This window comes from Schistocerca nitens, chromosome 3 (genome assembly GCF_023898315.1).
Source record: "Schistocerca nitens isolate TAMUIC-IGC-003100 chromosome 3, iqSchNite1.1, whole genome shotgun sequence".
Lineage (NCBI taxonomy): Eukaryota > Metazoa > Arthropoda > Insecta > Orthoptera > Acrididae > Schistocerca > Schistocerca nitens.
The window spans coordinates 171,778,784-171,787,694 of NC_064616.1; the positions used below are offsets into that span (position 1 = coordinate 171,778,784).

General features: G+C 44.6%; 1 non-coding gene across 1 annotated transcript; it reads right to left on the reverse strand.

Annotated features, from left to right (window-relative positions):
* Window positions 1-7,660: 7,660 nt before the first annotated feature.
* Window positions 7,661-7,735, reverse strand: Trnas-cga (transfer RNA serine (anticodon CGA)). The gene has a single exon. It is a non-coding gene; the product is annotated as a tRNA-Ser (tRNA).
* Between the last annotated feature and the right edge of the window lie 1,176 nt (window positions 7,736-8,911).

Below are 8,911 nucleotides of genomic sequence, written 5' to 3' on the forward strand. Positions count from 1 at the left end.
GTAATTGTAATTTCTCTCGCAAGCCAGGACTGACCATGCAAAACACGCATTATCATAGTTATTTTGAACATTAATGCACGCCTGCTTTTTCTCAATATCTATAGGGAGTTTAATATAACTGGACCCTCCATTCATTGAATCATAGACATGTATATGGATGTCGAGGTGTGGTATACTGCTGAGCGCTTTAGCGGATCCACGTACTTCCATCTCGGAAAATCGGTCCATAATGGCGCTCAAGGTGGATTCTCGGTACAACTCAGCAATCGATGTGCTCCGAGAAATAACACCATTTTCACCCCATATATAATGCAGAGTAGCCGTCTCCGCGTCACCTTGATGTTTAGGGGGGTGACTCAGTTCAATGCATAATACCGCACTGCATTTAATGGCGTTAAATTCCGGATCTTCTAAGAGTTTGAGGAGCTCGGTCTCCAAGACGGGGAAGCACGCCTCCAAAAACCTTACAGGATCGCGATACCTCCCGCATGGATTCTCAATTCTGGGGTGGACTCCTAGTTGTAGCAACTGTAATAATAGTAATTTCCTTATGGCTAGCGGTAGTTCTCTCCCCCGTTCTATCGATAACGAAATCGATCAGAATAACGGCGTAATGACTCCCTTAGAATACTCAGCAGTTGCTAGAGCGTTTGAGGGGCTCCTATTACTCGTTGTGAAGGGAACCCCTTAGCCTCACACACAACTATCACACAAAAACATGTACCTTATGCGGCTGCGTTCCAAGTTGTATGCGCATATGATTGTAAACTTAATAGCTATCAGTCTTATGTCGGCGATCCAGCGGTTTGGCTTCTCACTGAGCTTGGAAAACTTTGATGGCAAGTTCACAAGCTCTACAGCATCAATATTCCCATGACCAAATCAAAGGAAAATGATGACTTGTATGAAAAGGCTGTTAATTGTCATATTTGCGGGCTGGTCTTAGATAGAAAAGCTGAGACTCCTCGTAGAGACAACTGTCATCTTACGGGTAAGTTCCGCGGTACAGCTCACAAAGCATGCAACTTGAAGAAACAATCCAGAGTGACGCGATAATAGAGGACAAACATTATCCGCCACAGGAACGTAGGTGGAACCATGGTAATAATAACTGGAAACCAACCAATAAAAATGGACGGGATCAACCAGTGCAGAACTGGAGAGCGAGTGAAGACCGCAATCCAGAACCTACACAAATAATCAAAATACGTCCGGCGAACCCTGGCCGTACGCAAACTGCGCAAAACAGACAAGAATGACTAGGGCTGCACACTCGGCTGCGGAAGGACGCGGCCGGGAACAAAGTAGTGTATAATTAGATTAGATTTTTGTGATTTGTTGGCGATGTTTATTTGTATTAGTATAGGCAGTGTTTTATTTGTGTTTTGTGATTATTTGTTTTATGTTGTGTGTATTTATTTTCCTATTTTCATGTGCTTGTCTTATTTTGGTATGGATTGTGTGTATATTATGTGTTTGATGTTAAATTTTGTTGTATGGGGACCACTGGGTCGCTTAGTATAGAAAATTTGCTTCAGCTATGACACGACCAATATTTAGAAGTATTAGATTAATTATAGAAGGGGTTATCTTATGTAGATAACTTCCTACACAAAATTTTATGGCAAGGCTATTAGACCGGAGAGCTTTCAGGATAAAATCTGGCTCTGTGGTGGATGGATTTGGGGTGTGTTGAGCGTGTTGTGATGTGGTAGGTGGATATTGCGTCCCACCGAATGTGTTGCGTTTCTTGAGCCGAGTGCCTGGTATGACGTCCGACGCGGTAGTGTTCAGGACCCACCCGTTGCGTTATAGGCGTATGGCGATTGTGGGTGTTTCGGGTGATAATTATGAGGTGGTCTGTCCGACGCAGTAGTGTTCGAGACGCACCTGTTATCTCAATTGTGTTGATAGTGTGAGTCCGGTGATCAAAACGACTATCCGGTGGCCAGTCAATCGAAATTAGGCGATAGGGACGCATCAAACATGGATAATTCGTAATCGGCGCGATGAGGATGTTGTGTGAAAAAACGAGTTTTGAGCCGTCATAGATAGACGTAAATCAGGTGGCTGGTCGCACGCAATAGCGTGATCGACAGAGCTTATTGATGATTTGGGCCGTAGGAGTGTTGTAGAGACGTATTAGCGACGCTAGCCGAGTCTGGGCTTAACTATTTGAGTTAAGCAGAGACGCTAAATCAACACGCCAGTCAGTTTAAAGGATGATAATGAAGGTCACAACAAAAGATAGATGCTCTCAAGTCCAGCCATGAACCTTGACCACTATCGCTGATTTTTACTTGTTGTAACGTGTAAAACTAACTCTTGTTTTGTTCAACAGATAAGCATGACGTTGAATTGAGCCTGCCGTTACAGACAGAAACAGACTAGGAGCGGAAGACCAATGCCATAATCAGTCAAACTAGCGTCGTCTTCAGAATTAGACTAACTGTTCTAAAACATATTAATCTTTAACACCACCAGTGGTTGAATTCGTTGTGTGGTGAGCAGATCGAGCGTCTTCATCACACAAGTTGCTGTGTGGGACGGAGAGCACGTAAGAATGGCGTCATCAGCTGAGTTGTATGGGAGCCAAACGAAATCCAATTGAATGATGGATGAGTCTGCGAAACGTAATCCGAGTGGTCCTATACTTTCGGTTCCTCTGAGAAGGTAAATATGCGGTTAATTTCTTCCTTGATTACAACACCGAACAGTTGGTGAAGAGAGTCTTATTGCACTCCAAGTAATAGTATTACAGGGAGGGAGATATTGCTGCTGTCATGGAGATCAGTCAGTGGCATCAAAGTTATAGTGTAAATTGAGGATATATGGATAGGTACGAGGCTGGACATTACTGAAATAGACTGAACAAGGGTGTGCGATAGACTGATGTAAAAATCGAGGCTGTTGGCAGTTTAAGTACAATACATTCTATCTCTGTATTGGCATCTTTGGCCGCAGCAGTGACAGTGTATCACTTACTCACTGTGGATGCTACGATGAATTTAGCAACTGTAGAGGCAACACACTGCGTATTTCTAAAGCATCAACCACACATGCACCTCTGTGGTATACTCTGTTGTAAGGGACTCGTCTTGTAGAAGATGGTTGATACTAGGAGAGAGTTTATATACGAGGATTGGACATTTAACAGTGGACCCTATTTATTTACAGCTCGTACAAAATAAATATGTCTTTCAAAGTTTTATTGACCTTCAAAGTAGTCTCCAGCATAGTGTATAACCCTTGCCAGTGATGCTCTTAGCAGTGTCACATGTGTCGACAGTTCGAGTGGCGCGGTCTGTTAATCGATGAGTTGCAGCAGTCGTCAAGCAATTGCTGTGAAGTGTTTCCTTCAGTCAGAAATCGAGTTGAACTCACGAGGACTTACGTCAGGGGACCGCAGTAGGTGGTACAGCACTCAGCAATCCCATCAGTCAAACAAATCAGTAACAGTTTGCACTCTACGTGCTTGAGCATTGTTCTGCAAAATGATGGTCAGGTCCCGCAGAAAGTGTCATCACTTCTGTCTCTAAGCTGCTCGTAGGTTGTGTTCCAAAATATGTAGTGCTTTTACTCGATATTTATTATTTCACAGAGAAATATTACATCATCATCATCGTCATCATTATCATCTTTTCCATACCCATCCTCCGGAAGTAAGTACCATCTTGACAGTGATGGCGATGCGGGGCTATCGGGGATAGCTTCTGAAACTAAAATCAATAAATAAATAAATAACCTCAAAACAAAATGAAATTAGTTTTGTGCATCACATAGACAAAGAATCATTTATGCACCGAATTTTCTGTGTATTAGCATACCCTGTCATAGATACTTTGCTATTTCGAGTCAGATAGTATCGCTTTTGTAATGAACCTCGCTTGTAGTTACCGGTACTCATAACTGCGACGAGCACTAAACAATACTACTTGTAAGCCGTATATTTAGGAATGAAGTACCATCGACATTAATGGAAAACGAAGATGATGTATAATTTGATCGATATTTCATGGCTGTAAGCTGTAGGGAATAGAATAATCGAATCAAGCACGTTTAATAGACTGAATCGAGGTCTCGTAAGCCATTAGCCTGCTGCCGAAATATTAATGCGTGAAGCACGTAACTGCTACCGTCACAACTTAGCAAAAGATTTGGCAGGGAGCCGAGAACTTTCAGGCCGTGTGTAAAATCGGTAAGCGAGTCTAAGGATTCCAGTCAGTTCCTTGTTGACCAGTCTGGTGCGGCAGTTGAAGATATCAAAAGCCAAACCTAAGTTTAAAATTTCACGTTTAAGACATCGTTCAAGCATGAAAACCGTACAAACATGCAGTCTCTTGACCTTCGGACGGACCCCCGTATGGAAGATGTATAACTGACATAAGGAAGCACCGTCAAGATTTGAAAAACAGACAAATCATCTGGTCCGGATGGCATTCCTGTTAGATTTTAGAAGGAGTACTCCAGGGAATTGGTCCATCACCCCGCCTCTCTCTCTCTTTCTTTCTCGTCCAATACGAAGATCGAAACGAATGGTATAAAGGAACGAAAGAAAGCGCGGGTCACTCCAGTATACAAGAAAGATGAAGGAACAGACCGCAAAATTACAGACCAATATCCCTAACTTCGGACTGCTCCCGAATCTTTGTACGTATTCTCAGTTCGAATATAATAAACATTCTTGAGGCTAAGCTGTTTATGTTGATGAATCAGCCTGATTTTAGAAAGCATCATTCGTTCAAAACTCGGCATGCCTTTATTTCACATGATATATCTAGAACTATAAAGGAAGGTAACAGGTGGATTACATATTCTAGATTTCTGGAAGGTATATGACACGATCTCCCATCGCAGCCCGTTAACGAGGGCACGAGCATATGTAACAGGCTCAGAGATACGAGAGTGGCTATATCCAATATGCAGCCCAGTGCAATTGGATAGCTGCTGTTCACTTTATACTTAAATGATTTGGCGGGTCAGTAGTCTGCCGACGATGCAGCGGTCTACGATAAGTCATCAAAGCTGAGTGACTGTAGGAGGACACAAGACGATTTAGACAAAATTTCCATTTGGTGTGATGAATGGTCGCTAGCCTTAAATGCGGAAAAAATGCAAGTTGATGCTGATGAGTAGGAATAATAAACCAGTAACTTTCAGGTGAAGTATTACTATCATCCTGCTTACTTCACTGGTGGGATTGATCCGTTCCAGGTCATGTTGAAGAATTTCGGCGAATGGCTTCTAGATTTGTTACCTGTAAGTGCCATGGAGCTGCTTTCAGAACTCAAACAGAAGTCCTTGGAGGACGGTGTTCTTTCCTAGGAACTGTAAACACAAAATTTAGAGACCCTCATTTCAAGGTAACTACCAAACGACTCTACTGCAGCTAACATTAATTGCGCATAAGGACCACGAAGACCAAATACGAAAAAAGTAGACCTCATATGGAAGCGTCCAGACAGCATTTCTACCATCACTCTATTTATGATTAATTGTACATGGAGCCCATTGAACTTAAAGAATTCGAAACATGCAATGCCGTAGACGTATACAAAGAAAAAAAAACTCTGATAATAACTTCTCTGTAATGCAGTAGAAACACGCATACATGAAAAGCAGGAAATACACCCTTCTCAAAGTTAGCTAATATCAACTCTGGCAGCTTGTAGGTGTAGGGTAGAGTTTCGATGTTTCTGTCGCTGGTTTCGAGTGCTTCTGCGAATTTTTTTTCTTGGCAGGATAACACCAGTTGTATGGTATCGTCAGTTTTCGCGGCGTATTGCGATTTTATGCCGTCCTTCTGTAGTGCTTTGCATATAGTTGTGTAATTAGGGCCTATCTTTGTGATTAATTACGCAATTAGGATCGATCTTTGCGTCAGTTTCTCGACCAAAATAAATAAAGTACACTAACCTAACCTTCCTCTCCCGCATCTAGGCAGGTTTCATGTGTTGGGGGTGCACTTGAGCATTCCGTCCAGGAGCACCAGGGTTCGAGTCCCAGAAAGGGCTCCGGCATTTTTTAATTTCCCATCAATTCCATGTGTGTCTGGTGGTTTAATTGTGTTAGGTGGGAGCACTTGGCCTTTCCACCCAGGAGGAGCAGGGTTCGAGTTCCAGAAAGGGTTTCTCTCTCTATGGCACAACCCGCTACGGTAATAACGACTAGAGAGTCACCACTTGCCGGATACACTGCGTGCGATCTTGTTGTTGTCTACTAACGATGCTTCTCTCTCTATGTCACAACCCGCTACGGTAATAACGATTAGAGAGGCACCACGTGCCGGATACATTGCGTGCGACCTTCGACTAACGATGCTTTGGAAGGGTGACGGTGTTATGAAAACATTTCATGTCTAGCGCATATACGTAGGCGGGAGGGAGGGGGGGGCGGGTGGGGGCGGGGGCGGCGGCGGGGGGGGGGGGGCGGGGAGGGGGCGGGCGGGGGCGGGCGGGGGCGGGCGGGGGTTGGTGACGGTATTTTGGAATGGTACCGACGTTGTCCCAATACTCTTGTCCTCCAAATGCCCCACAAAAACTGAGGCTTCATGGACATGAAAGACTCCCCAACAGCTCTCGTACATACGAGATACTTTGGCGAATAAGCTTCACTGCCATCCTTAGCCTAGCGTGCCTCCCATGGTGTGGCCAGGGATTGGAACGATTTGGGGTCATATTTATTAGCACTGAAGTTAGACTTTGCTCGCTTAGAGACTGCTGGCGGCGGACCACCAGCAAGAGATGACGTACTACGCTTCATGGCGTTTTATCCACCCTGATGCCGCCCATTCCAGTCAGGGGCCCTCCCCATGGGCGCCACTGAGCCTCAGCAAGGGCCACCTGGCAGGGTGGCCATTGCTGGGAGTCCCAATGCCCCAGGGAGATGGGCATCTACTCCATGGCATACATGGGGAGTTAACGGCGCTGGCATCAGCAGAGCGAACCCAGTGTCGTCAGGGGGCTACAACCCAACAGGGTACATGGCAGCCTCACCACAATGGACTGGCTACAGTGCTGTGTATAAGGTGCAAAGAATTCCATCGTCCTCGTCGGCGCAGAATACGACACTGCGTAGTCGGTGGAGGAAAATGCACCCAGGAACGAGTCCTGGCTCGAGAGATGGAGGATGAGTGGGACTGCAATGCCACAACGAGAAAGTTGGCTAAAGATCTCAATGCACGATGGGCACGATGCACCAGGTAAGGCGCCCTTCCCCAATTGGCTCGCTCTTCGGGAAAATTTTGAAAAATAGCGATCATACGCTACAGGGGACCATCACATAAAAGCTGAAAGGTTTCACTCTCCTTTTAGTCGCCTCTTACGACAGGCAGGAATACCTCGGGTCTCTTCTAACCCCTGGGCCCACAGGGGGTTACCTGCAGTTACCATTGTTAGGGAAGTGGTTATTTCCAAGCGTGAACGTGAATCGTTTTCCTTTCTATTCTTGCTGTAAGGGGTATAAGCAAGGCAGATAGCTTCTTGATGTACAGTCATCTAATAATAAATGGATACTTACATATGTAGCTCTAAAACTGGTAGTATATTTACAGTTTGTAGTCGATATTGTTTTATGGTAACACGTCTATGATTCCAGAATGAGATATTCACTCTGCAGCGGAGTGTGCGCTGATATGAAACTTCCTGGCAGATTAAAACTGTGCGCCCGACCGAGACTCGAACTCGGGACCTTTGCCTTTCGCGGGCAAGTGCTCTACCAACTGAGCTACCGAAGCACGACTCACGCCCGGTACTCACAGCTTTACTTCTGCCAGTACCTCGTCTCCTACCTTCAAAACTTTACAGAAGCTCTCCTGCGAACAGGAGTTTTAATCTGCCAGGAAGTTTCACGTCTATGATTGCTCCGTCGATATATCTATAAATCGTTATTTTTCGATATATCGATGGTCGATAATGATATTTATTCAAAGGCGGATATATCGGATTCCCGATGTTTTTAAAAATATCAACAGTCCTACTCTCCACCCCAGTGCAGCCAGCTATTGCCCGAGCGCGACCCCCAAATCAAAATGAAGAAACTTAAGCAACAGAAGAATTATTATTATATGAAGTTAATATATTTTCGGTTTACAATTCAATCATGACTGTCACGTTGAAGCATAGCACATCTCCTGCAAATGTACGGGGGGCGTTCAGTGAGTAATGAAACGGAATTTTTTTTTGCTGAAAGCGGGTTGGTTTTATTACGTCACATTATTCCCTATTTCTAGAAGGAGTCAAAGTAGAATTTGTTTTACATTCCAAGTACCTAGGAAGCATGATCTCGAAAGACAACACCATTAAGCAGGAAATACTCAGCAGGGCACAGAAAGCATCCAATTTTTACAGTCAAATCAGAAATCTTCTCTGGGATGATAAAAATACCAAGAAAAGCAAAAGCGACTATGCACCACACCTATTTTGTACCAATCCTAACATATGGTTTAGAAACATGTACCCTGCTAAACAATGACATCAGAAGAATTCATGCAACAGAAATGAGATTCCAGAATGAGATTTTCACTCTGCAGCGGAGTGTGCGCTGATATGAAACTTGCTGGCAGATTAAAACTGTGTGCCCGACCGAGACTCGAACTCGGGACCTTTGCCTTTCGCGGGCAAGTGCTCTACCAACTGAGCTACCGAAGCACGACTCACGCCCGGTACTCACAGCTTTACTTCTGCCAGTATCTCGTCTCCTACTTCTGTAAAGTTTGGAAGGTAGGAGACGAGATACTGGCAGAAGTAAAGCTGTGAGTACCGGGCGTGAGTCGTGCTTCGGTAGCTCAGTTGGTAGAGCACTTGCCCGCGAAAGGCAAAGGTCCCGAGTTCGAGTCTCGGTCGGGCACACAGTTTTAATCTGCCAGGAAGTTTCAGAAATGAGATTCATTAGAACTACGAATCAAACAACT